A 10,956-nucleotide genomic window follows, 5' to 3' on the forward strand; every position below is an offset into this window, starting at 1 on the left:
AAGTTTATGATATGTATTAGTATGGAAATCTAATTAACTTTCTAAAAATCGCCAAAAATTGCAAACAAAAATTCTTTTTTGTGATCTTTGGTAGCGACATGCTTTATTTGAGTGCAAATTAATTACGAAACTTCCTGTTCACGGCATTGCGGCGACAGGATTTTCCAGTGTTTCTGTTATTCGTCCATTTCACTCAATGTTACAAAACATCTTAGCAGTTTTTCGGGATTTCTAGAACAAACTTTCTGATTTCATTAAGTCAGCTCAAAGAACTGACAATTTGGAGACAATTCTTGAGATTTACTCATTATCGACAAAAATATAAATGTTACACATTTGCATGGGTAATATAGTTAGGTTTCTCTTGAGCTAAAAATAGCCTATCTCCGGTGCATGTTAATTGGCAGCTCAATAGTTAATCTTTTTAATCTCCTGACTTTTACGTTTAGTCCATTCCCAAGTAACAATTTCCATTCTTGTTGATTTTTTAAGCATTTGATCTTATAAGCAGCTCTGCGATTGTAATGAAGAGCATAATAAATCCTATTTTTAAAGCTCGATCAAAGCTACAATTTTTAGTCAAAATGTGTATCTTATCATGATAACTTCAGCCAACTTCATGGAGCGCAATAAATCCCGTTAGTTTTTAGGGTTGCTTTTCAAATATCTTATCTACGCTTATTTTCATTTACAGCAAAAAATAGGAGGTACCTCAATTAATGCAAAAGTTTGAAGTAGTACCTCTAAAGAAAAAGGTTGAGAACCGCTGCTATAGCGGAATAAAACTTGGAATGTTACTTGGGCTGGGCTTCAAAAAACTATTATTCTGTCAACACACAAATGATCCAGTTTAAAGCAAAACTTTATCCACAATGCGATATCCACCACAGTTGGATCAGATCAAAGGCAAAGAAAAAAGATTTTCCTTAGAAATAGACGCGGATCCAACGGTTTTCCAAAAAAAAAACAACTATCGACGACTCGTAAGATGACTATGTAGAATAATTTATATTAGTTTCGACGCTCTACTGGATCCATATTATAGTGAACTCGAGTTTGTAACCAAAGAGTTTATGTGTCAAGATCAAATAGATTTACTGATGTCGTCAAACTGAAAAGTATACACCTATAATAGGTGTGTTAGACGCTGTCTCATATATCATAGTGACAGTTCAATAATAAATTATCAAAAAAAAAACACTGCTTGCAAGTAAGTTAACTTTTGATAGATTTATGTTTTGATGGTTTTGCTGGGTGGCACCAGCCTTTTTCAAGACCGGGAGTTTTATAAGCCTTCGAACTGGCACTTCCAAGTTTAATTCGATAAATGAGATTGTGTTTCGATAAATTGTGTATTTCCATTCGGATTCTGCTAAACTTTTTTTAAAAGGACCTTAGCCACACTGAGAAACAATTTTAAATTTCCAGTTCAGGCATCCGTAAATTGTCAAAATCGGATGATAATTGACAGAGTTACAATATATTTATTTAATTTCACCCAAATTTTGCTTGTTCCAGTTAATTTGGTCATGTCCAACGCTTTAATAGTGCTAATGGCCGCCACAATCGAACTTAATTTTTAATAGCGTAGAAACAGGTTGAAGTTTGGCTTGTGTCGTTTGATATGTTTCCATCATCATAATGCTTAATTCATGATGATGGTGGTCGCTGCGATGTCAAACGACACAAACCAAACGTCAAATAGACTGCACCGTACCAGAACATGAGTTAAATTTTGGCAGCCATCACCGCACGTAAAATGCTGAATAAATGACGAAAACAGAACAATATAACTTAAGTTGTTGAATTTTTTTTTTCATTTTACAAAAATTGAATACCCGCGCGAAATGTAATGTGCAGTATGAACGGAGCTTTAAACTTCATAAACAGCACTAGCGCCACGCCAACAAACGGTGGCTTCAAGAACTAGTGCTTGTTTCACGGGGTTGTAATTCTCACGAAAAGTGAGTGAGACGTAAAAGTAATGAAACGAAAAAGGATTTCATCTAATAGGCAAGATTTTCGTTCATCTTCCAATGCTAATTCTAGAGAAAAGATTGATGGATGAAAGATGATCCTCAACATAAACAACGAAACAAGATTTTCCCTTGGCTCGAAAAACGCTTGCTTTGGTCTCATTGAAACGAAAAGTTGAAACCCTGGTCATAACTTAAACTTTTCAGAATATCTAGATATATTTTAGTTTCTGTTTAGTTTTTGTTTAGTATTCCTAATATTTCTGCATTCTTTAGACCATCCTGGTTATCTTAATGCTTCAGTTTCCTAATATTTCTATGTCTGAAAAAATCAACTTAAATTCTGTTGCTCCTTTAGAATCTCTAGATTCCTAGACTAGATTCTTTAAAACAATCAAAACTTTATTCTCCAGGTTCAAAAACCCTCTAAATATATTTTTTTCTACTAATTGTTCAAATCTGTAACAAATTTTCTAGAAATCCTTTTTTTCTACGGATTTCACAGATTTTCCAGACTTAACAGATTCGACATAAAATCCGGGACGTTTTCCGGGACGCCTGGCATCCGCCGTGTAATCCGGGACGTCTGGTCACTTTAAGGTTCCCCCAAACACACGCGACGCGACAGTCGCGACGCGATTCTATCGCTTGGCGATAGCGATTCTGTCGTTGTTGGTATGGAAGCGTACAACAAACATTGCCTGCAGCGACCCAACGATAGAATCGCGGCGTCTAGTTGTTGCCGTCGCGGCGATGAAATCGCTTAGGTCTGGGGGAGCCTTTACTCTAATGTGAACGTGTAACTACTATACACATGTGGAAGTGTTGGCTTGACAAATGGTGTTTCGTCCAGGGTGGGACGACCCTACGTTGTGTACTTTTAATGGTGATTCTCCGGGCGACGAATAAAGAAATACTTCTGCTTTGAACTGGACGGTTGATTTATTGCCTCCGAGAGGCAGCGTGCCTACTCGGAGGTTACTATGAACACTGTACATTACATGACATTGAGAGTCGCCTTTTATAGGCGACTCTAAGTACGGATTTTATATAAACATTTATTAGGGACGTGTGTACAATATTCAAATTTAATTTCTAATAGGACTAAACAGCGCGCCAAACGCTACGCATATAACGCGACCACTTGGCGCGAGAATGGAGAACAAAAAATTACACAAATGAGAGGCAGCACACACGCTGCTTTGCTTCAATCCAGCAGCAGCTACGAGTGTAACGTTCGTGCCCGAACAAATGGATTGCGAGTGATTTGACTGTGCGTCCAATTTGGGAATTTCGAGCTCATTCAGTAGCCGCTAGGTTGCGAAGGCTGACGGAGGTCCTTCGTAGCTTAGTTGGTTAAAGCACCATTCTAGCGTACAGTAGGGTAGTGGGTTCGAGTCCCATCGAAGTGAAAGTGGTTACCTCCAATACATTTTTCAAATCAATATCTTCCGCATAATGTACATATATATGAGTTTTCACAACATTGTAAATTAATATCCAAGTCGGGTGGTTTAATCACCGGACTATAGGCAATTAACTTTGATTTAACTGAACTTTTAATCATTTGCAAAACAATTCAAATCAATGGAAAAATAATTGAATTTTGAGCAATCCACTTATGTAAATTCTTAATGGGACTGGTATGCGAGTACATTCAATATGGGACAAGGTTGGTTTGGTATTTTTTCACATTTCTCCCGAACAAAGTCTCATTTTTTATCATGTTATGCTATTCACGGTAACTCAAAAGCGACGAAAACCGAAATGGGACTGATATGCGAGTAGCGGCAGTATACAGCTTAATCAAAATTATTTTTAATATCTATTTCACATCTCAATAAAATTTTCTGCGATGAATCTATTTAAATAACATACTTGCAAGAACATTTTATTCTACGAGTTTTATCACCGTAGCTGCCTTTTAGCTGATATTAACAGATACTTTTGTGGTAGCGGACTTGACACGAGAAAAATCCTTTCGCATCAACATAAACATCATATTATGTAGTCCGATTCTAAGATTCTGATTTTTTGTTGTAGGATTATTGTTCACTACACACAACGATAACGATTCCTTAACCCTTAAATGCGCAAAGTTGGTTTAAAACAACAAACCAAAAATACGTTGAATGTTAATGATTTCAATGGTTATTTACGTTAAAAATAATTTCGGCTATTTAAAAAAAAATCGCCTTGCGCTTTTAAGGGTTAAACCTCATTCTATCGGTTCAAGAACTTTAAATATGCATAACTTATGCGCGTAAATGCATGGAATAAAGAAACTGACAATTTTATTTCCTTTTTGGGCAGTCAAAATATTGACATCTCCCAATTTGGTGTCATTGAACAGATTCAAATTAAGATTTCGTGACAGTACTGAGCATAACTTTATCGTGTCAAATAACAACAAACATGTTTTCAAAGCCAGGTGAACTTGCCGGTAGTTTTGAATAGAAATGGAATACACGGTTTATGTGGAAACCTCTTAAAATCATTCTCTTAACTTAAACTAACTCTAATGATTTTTCACATTTTCCGTCTCTTCTACAAAGTTGTCAAAACAGCAAAATTACATGTTTTTGCTGAACATTGTAACTTTCTATCTCTTATAAAACAAAAGTTATTCAAATATTATGATTTTTCATAGGTTTACAAATTTTTAACACAGCATTCGAGAAGACTCTTGTCGACAAAAGTTTTCAATGTCAGTATAAAAATGAAATAAGCGATTTTTAGCATATCGTGAAGAAATTTGCGACTTTTTGCAATTAAGGGAGTAATCACAGGTGGAAATACCTCTAAAAATATGTTTAATTTAAAGATAACTTTTGTTGTATGTGAGATGGAATGTTACAATGTTCAGCAAAAACATGTAATTTTGCTTGTTTAACAACTTTGTAGAATAGATGGAAAATGGGAAAAATCATTGGAAAAAGTTAGAATAAAAAATAAGATTTTAATGGGGTTTTTACATAAAACGACTTAAGTTTGTTATATATGAGAGATAGAAACTCTGGATGTTCAGCAAAGTTGCTCGTATTAATATTTACTACAACTTTGTGGAAGACACTACGTGTCTATCTCATTCTGGTGGAAAAATAATTTTCTCAACTCACTTTTAGGGGGATTAATCATCAAACTGTTTTTATCGAAAGATGCGCTTCTAAATATCTTGAAACTTCTGTGAACAAACCCTATATCCAAAATCAACACTTTTCGAGTTTTCGAATTTCGATCGTGAAAATGACGAAATAAAACACTGTGGTGTGTCCAGATTTCCGATCAATTGAATTTTACAGAAAACTTTTATTCATCAAGTAATCTGAGCATGGAAAAATTCTTGACTTTGTTAAATATTTTAGGTAGGTAGGTACCATCGTTCGAGGGTTTTTTTTTACAAATCGGGGGCTACTTTGGACAGTTTGAACAAGAATTATAACGTAAATTATTCTCAAATTGCCATCATCACTATTCGCGTGTCGTATCCCGTTTAATTTTTTCCGGTAAAAGGAATATCCATTAATTACGTAACGCAAAAAAATGGACATTTTCATCCTCCCCCTCCTCCCTATGTCACGCTTTTTGTATGAAACATTTGAAAATTTTGAATGGATCGTCACACTTTGGTCAACCCCCTCCTCCCACTAAGCTTTACGTAATTTGTGGACGCTCCCCCGGAGTCAAAGAAAGCCTTGCACGACGGTAGCCTAAAGTACATACGTTATGTTCTGGATTTGAAAATAAAACAAATTTAAATTTTCCCAAACCCTAACTTGTATTGGAAGTTACCTCATTTCTGAGCAGTAGTATGACACCATTAGTTTGACCAGAAGTTCAACATTTAGCCCGGGGCAATACCCTCGAAGTTTTTTTGCTGTTGGCCTACGTAAAATCTACGAAGTGATGCATTTATTTAATCATGCTGGATTTATTTAATCATGCAAATATCGTAATGATGTGAACTTGACAGATTCCCTGAGTATAACAAAAAACTGAGAAGTATGAAAATCGTTTCATGTCATCTAATGCTTATCAACGGGCCACATCAAGTGTATATTCTTAAATCCTTTGCGGGCCGCAGGAAAATGCTTCGAGAACCGCATGTGGCCCGCTGGCCGCGCTTTGGTGATCACTGATCTAAAAGAAAGAACCTAGATTAACAATGATCAGAACCGTAATTACAAAAAGCTTTACCAATGATTAAGAACCCGCTAATATTTGTCAAACGTCAATAAAACAAATGTGTTCATTACTTTCAAACCCAAAAAAATCATGCCGGAATGGGGGAGGAATGCCAAGAAAACATCTAACCTAAAAATTTCCTATACCGAACCGGGGCACAGTGGCGGGCCCCCATACAAATGCCGGACAAAACCTTATATGTTGCCCGAATCTTTTACCAAAGAGTAATTTTAGGACGCTAAATTCATGTTGAGGTTAGAATTGTTATCCAACATGTACTATGCTACTCGAGTAGTTCTGGAGGCGCAAGCCTTAAGGTCTGAAGCATTAGCAGCGTACTCATTCTAGCATTGAAGCAGTCAATTTCAAGCTTTGGAGCAGCTATGAGCAAATCACCACACTAACCACCGGAAAGAAGACCAAAAATAGGTTTCAATACATGATACCAGATCGTTCCGAATCGTTCTCGAAAAAACTTTAGTCATATTTTTGTTTTCCATACAAATTTGTTCGGGAGACGCTTTACAGCATTTACTTTAACAAGCCACCAAAAATCAAATTTTCAAGCAACAATCATCAAATTTTGGAATTTTTTTGAGGTTTTGTCCGGGCTTCCGCCATTGTGCGGGGATACAACTCAGCCATCTCCAGCATCTTTCCAAATGTGATAAAAAATCGTCAGATTTTCAAGAATCCTTATGTCTTAAATGTCGGAATTCCAACGTTTTTCGAGCTCAAACAATCAATTTGTAAATTCTCATATATCTGGATAAATTTCTACGAATTTTGCAAATTTGCAGTTAAATCCAAAAAGCGTAACAATTATTATCTTATATTTATATTGTAAAAACATGTTGATTTTTCTCAAAATTGAGCCCACAAAATTTCGAAATGAAAAGTGGTACGGAACGCATTTTTAATCATCTTTGAGATGCATTGATGAATTAATACTAAATGATAATGAAATGATAAGTTCAATCCCTGCTAGTAACATCGTTTAAATGGTTTCATACCACACTTGAAGCGTAAATCGCTATCTTCAAGAACATTATAAATATAAAGCCATAATTATTACTTGGGATGTTTGATCTTTAAGGGCCGATTTCTTCACCCCTGCTTAGTCACTAAAGCATCTTGTCATAAGACGAGTTTATACAGTCCCATTGAATTCCACCACTTAATTGTATCTTGACAGATACGTATTTCGACCTCAAAAGTAAGGCCGTCTTCAGTGTCTTGTACTTGACTCGACTCGACTCGACTCGACAAGTCGAGTCAAGTACAAGACACTGAAGACGGCCTTACTTTTGAGGTCGAAATACGTATCTGTCAAGATACAATTAAGTGGTGGAATTCAATGGGACTGTATAAACTCGTCTTATGACAAGTGAAGACATTCCACTAAAAAGCTCAACATAATTTTCTTTTTTTTTTGTTAAATATCTTGGCTGTGCATATGCACAGCATATGTTTCGAAATGGACAAATTGATATGAAATTTGCGAAAAAGAATCCACGTGTCTTGGAGGGACTCGAACCTCAACCTCCTACTCTCTAGATAGGCGTGATAACCCCTACAACAAGACCACTTAAAGGTCACGTTTGCGGAAAAGCCATCAGAATCCGAGTACCAACCTCCACCGCGGTTAGCTCTCTTTTTGCAAATTGAATATCTTTCGGATGCTTGATTTGCCCAATCTCCACATTTGCTTTACTGTTGTATATCCACAGCCAAGCGAGTGCACATTGTTTATTAAACGAGAGGATCGCACTCCATGCCCCCAGCAACGGACTGGGCGGGACGGTATAGAAGTCGAAATCAAGCCCACTCTAATGTGCCAATGGCTAACTTCGCTAAAGCATTTGGAGAGGTTGATCTCCTTTGCGTAAACGGTCGCGTGTACAGAGACGTATAATGACAGAGAAAGACCGACACATGCATACAATTAATGGCATATTATTCGGCAACTCGGCCGTACGAAAACCATTTTTTGTTAAATATCTTGGCTGTGCATATGCACAGCATATGTTTCGAAATGGACAAATTGATATGAAATTTGCGAAAAAGAATCCACGTGTCTTGGAGGGACTCGAACCCTCAACCTCCTACTCTCTAGATAGGCGTGATAACCCCTACACAACAAGACCACTTAAAGGTCACGTTTGCGGAAAAGCCATAATTTTCTTATCACTAAAGCATGTTTAAGCGTATGGGTGAGCAAAGCTTAACCCTCTCTTTCCCACGACTTTTTTCAAAGATTTCAATAGGAAGGAATCCTTTATGATAAAAATGCTAGAACAAAAGTTATTTGGCGTAGCTAAAATTAGTGGAAAACGAAAAAAAAAGTTTTTGATTGTAAATCAATAGTTACTTGATTGTTTTCAATAGTTTGACTATTTTTACACAAAATTGATTAGATTTGCAGCCTAATGAAACCATAAAGTTGTGCCAAATACTGCTTTTTGTTGTTGAAATAATTCGATGAATGTTGGAAGGTGCAAAATATGATGGAGCTCTACAGCTACCATGGGAAGGAAAGGGTTAAGAGATAAGCCGAGGTGAAGAAATTGGCCCTAAAACGTAAGTAACCAGTTTACTGCCCATAAAAGCATGAATAACCCCCGCAGATATGGAACGAATCAAATATGAGACTGTCGAGCGTGTAGCAGCAGCTTAGCTTCCGTAATACACATACAGAAATGAAATTCGCTCTACATAAAACATTAGTTCATCCGGTAGCCATTTTCGGACATGAAGCATGGACATTTTGAGAAGCTATTGTGATTTTCAAGCAAAATGTGATGTATACCGCAGAAACTATGAGACAGTGTATCAAGAGGAAAATATTATGAATCCTATAAAATATGGCAGGCTGACAATGGACTGGCTATGTAGTACGAATGTTGGAAATAAAAAATCAAATGCAACATTAAGTAGAGAACTGGATAAAGGCTGGAAATAGATGATAATTGCTGGAGAAAGATTGTGATTCATGCAAAAATTAAAAAAAAAATGCTCAAAAAATACTTCTTGTAATTTTTCAACATTTTTGTTCCTTTTTAAAAATTGGTTTTCTATAAAGAAATATTACAAATGTGCATATTTTCAATTTTGAGGGTTAATTACCATGATTCATCCATTGCTGAGTTATGAATTGACTTTCTATATGGTAAATTCGAGAAGAAAACAATAAAAATTACTTTTTTCAAAAAATCGCCGGTGAAATATTTTGAAACACCTGTTGAGAAAGTTCAGCTTATTGGAAGAAATATAAAATGACTCGTCGGTTGGGAAAAAAAGGTCAGCTAGATTATAATACTAGAATGTAAGATTAAAATATGAATTTATAATATGAACGAATAATAAATTAATTATGTTATAGCTTTGAAGCTAATCGAAATGTAATCTGCTCTCAAAAAGTATTTAAACGTGACTATTCCCAACAACACCCCTTGGCTCATTTTTAATAACCTTGCCTAACTTTCTGTGAAAAAAATCAGAGCTACATGAAACTTCGATAATAATCAATTTTTTTGCACCGTGATCCCATTCAATCTAGCGATTCTGATGCTGCACTACCGTGGACTCGAATTTCAAAAAACGATACGTTGCTATTGAACCTTAGCACGGGAGAAATGAACACGTTTCCCGAACTTACAAAAGGCGTTATTTTTATTGTTTAACCCCATCTAACTGTTTGGCAAGAAGACAAAATATTGGTTCACCAAATGGTTAAAAATTCCACACACATTCACCCACCACTAATCAAAGTACCCATCCGTGGGAAAAGCATTACGTGCCTAGAATATGGGTATCATAAGTGAGAGTAAAGAAGCACGTAGGAAACGCTTAACAACCGGGACTGGCGAATTCGGCCAAATGTAGGTAATGTCTTTAAAATTCCATGCGGTAATATTAATTTCATTGGCCCAGACATTATGTAGGAATTAACCGGTGCAATATGTGTCACAAGCATGCTGGCTGTTACGTAGTTGGTAGTCAGTTGGCTGTAGTGTTGCATTTTCCTATTTTCATCATTATTTTGGCACTAAGGTGATAAGCAACGAAACGAAAAACCAAACACTCCCACTATCACTACGTTTCAAAGAGTCCTTGGAAAGTCTTTTTTAATGATGGTCTTGATTCATCCACACAGTTTGGGTGCGCTACGATCGCACAACCTGATTTAACACCGTTTTGAAATCACAGAACCGGTAGTAATAAATGTGCAAGTTTTTATTACACTAATAATGTTTCGATACCGTTCGGCGTTGACCACGCTCTAGGAACCCACAACCCGATGAGGTGTCCAAAACAATCGACGGTTTAAATGATACTAACGAAAGCTCACGCGCTTGCGCGCCAAGTTTCCGCGCCAAACCAAAATCTCGACGACCGACGACAGCGACGGCGTTGGTGCACGGTGGCGAATCGACAATGCACCTTCAACAAACCTCCCGCGCACAAATGAATGGAACCAAATGGGGAGGGAAAATCACACAGAACAACTGGGCGCTATCCGTATACGGCACACGCTACGATAGCCAAATGCAGGTTGAGTTAGACGTAGTGATTGCCAATCATCGGCGTCGCGTCGTAGTGACTCTTCTGTGTGTGGTCTATGATGATGCCGATTGATAAGAAAATGCAGATATGTGGTTCGTCAATTTTTCCGGAATATACAAATTTGTTTTTTGCAATTCCTAATCATAATACCTGGTTTACAGTTGGCATTTGAGTGATAAAACGGCCTACTTTTAATTACCAAGGACATGGGTGCTTTAATGAACATTAT

General features: G+C 36.7%; 1 protein-coding gene across 4 annotated transcripts in view; it reads right to left on the reverse strand.

Annotated features, from left to right (window-relative positions):
- LOC134224258 (uncharacterized) overlaps positions 1 to 10,552 on the reverse strand; it is a 34,927-nt gene extending 24,375 nt beyond the window's left edge. Inside the window, exon 1 of one of the 4 annotated variants that reach the window (XM_062703587.1) lies at positions 10,424 to 10,552. The gene's annotated coding sequence lies outside the window, so the exon portion shown is untranslated. Of the gene's footprint in view, positions 1 to 10,404 lie in introns of all 4 variants that reach the window. The other 3 variants (XM_062703586.1, XM_062703585.1, XM_062703584.1) reach the window with 3 other exon arrangements.
- Positions 10,553 to 10,956: the final 404 nt, after the last annotated feature.

The sequence above is a fragment of the Armigeres subalbatus genome, chromosome 3 (assembly GCF_024139115.2).
Source record: "Armigeres subalbatus isolate Guangzhou_Male chromosome 3, GZ_Asu_2, whole genome shotgun sequence".
Taxonomy (NCBI): domain Eukaryota; kingdom Metazoa; phylum Arthropoda; class Insecta; order Diptera; family Culicidae; genus Armigeres; species Armigeres subalbatus.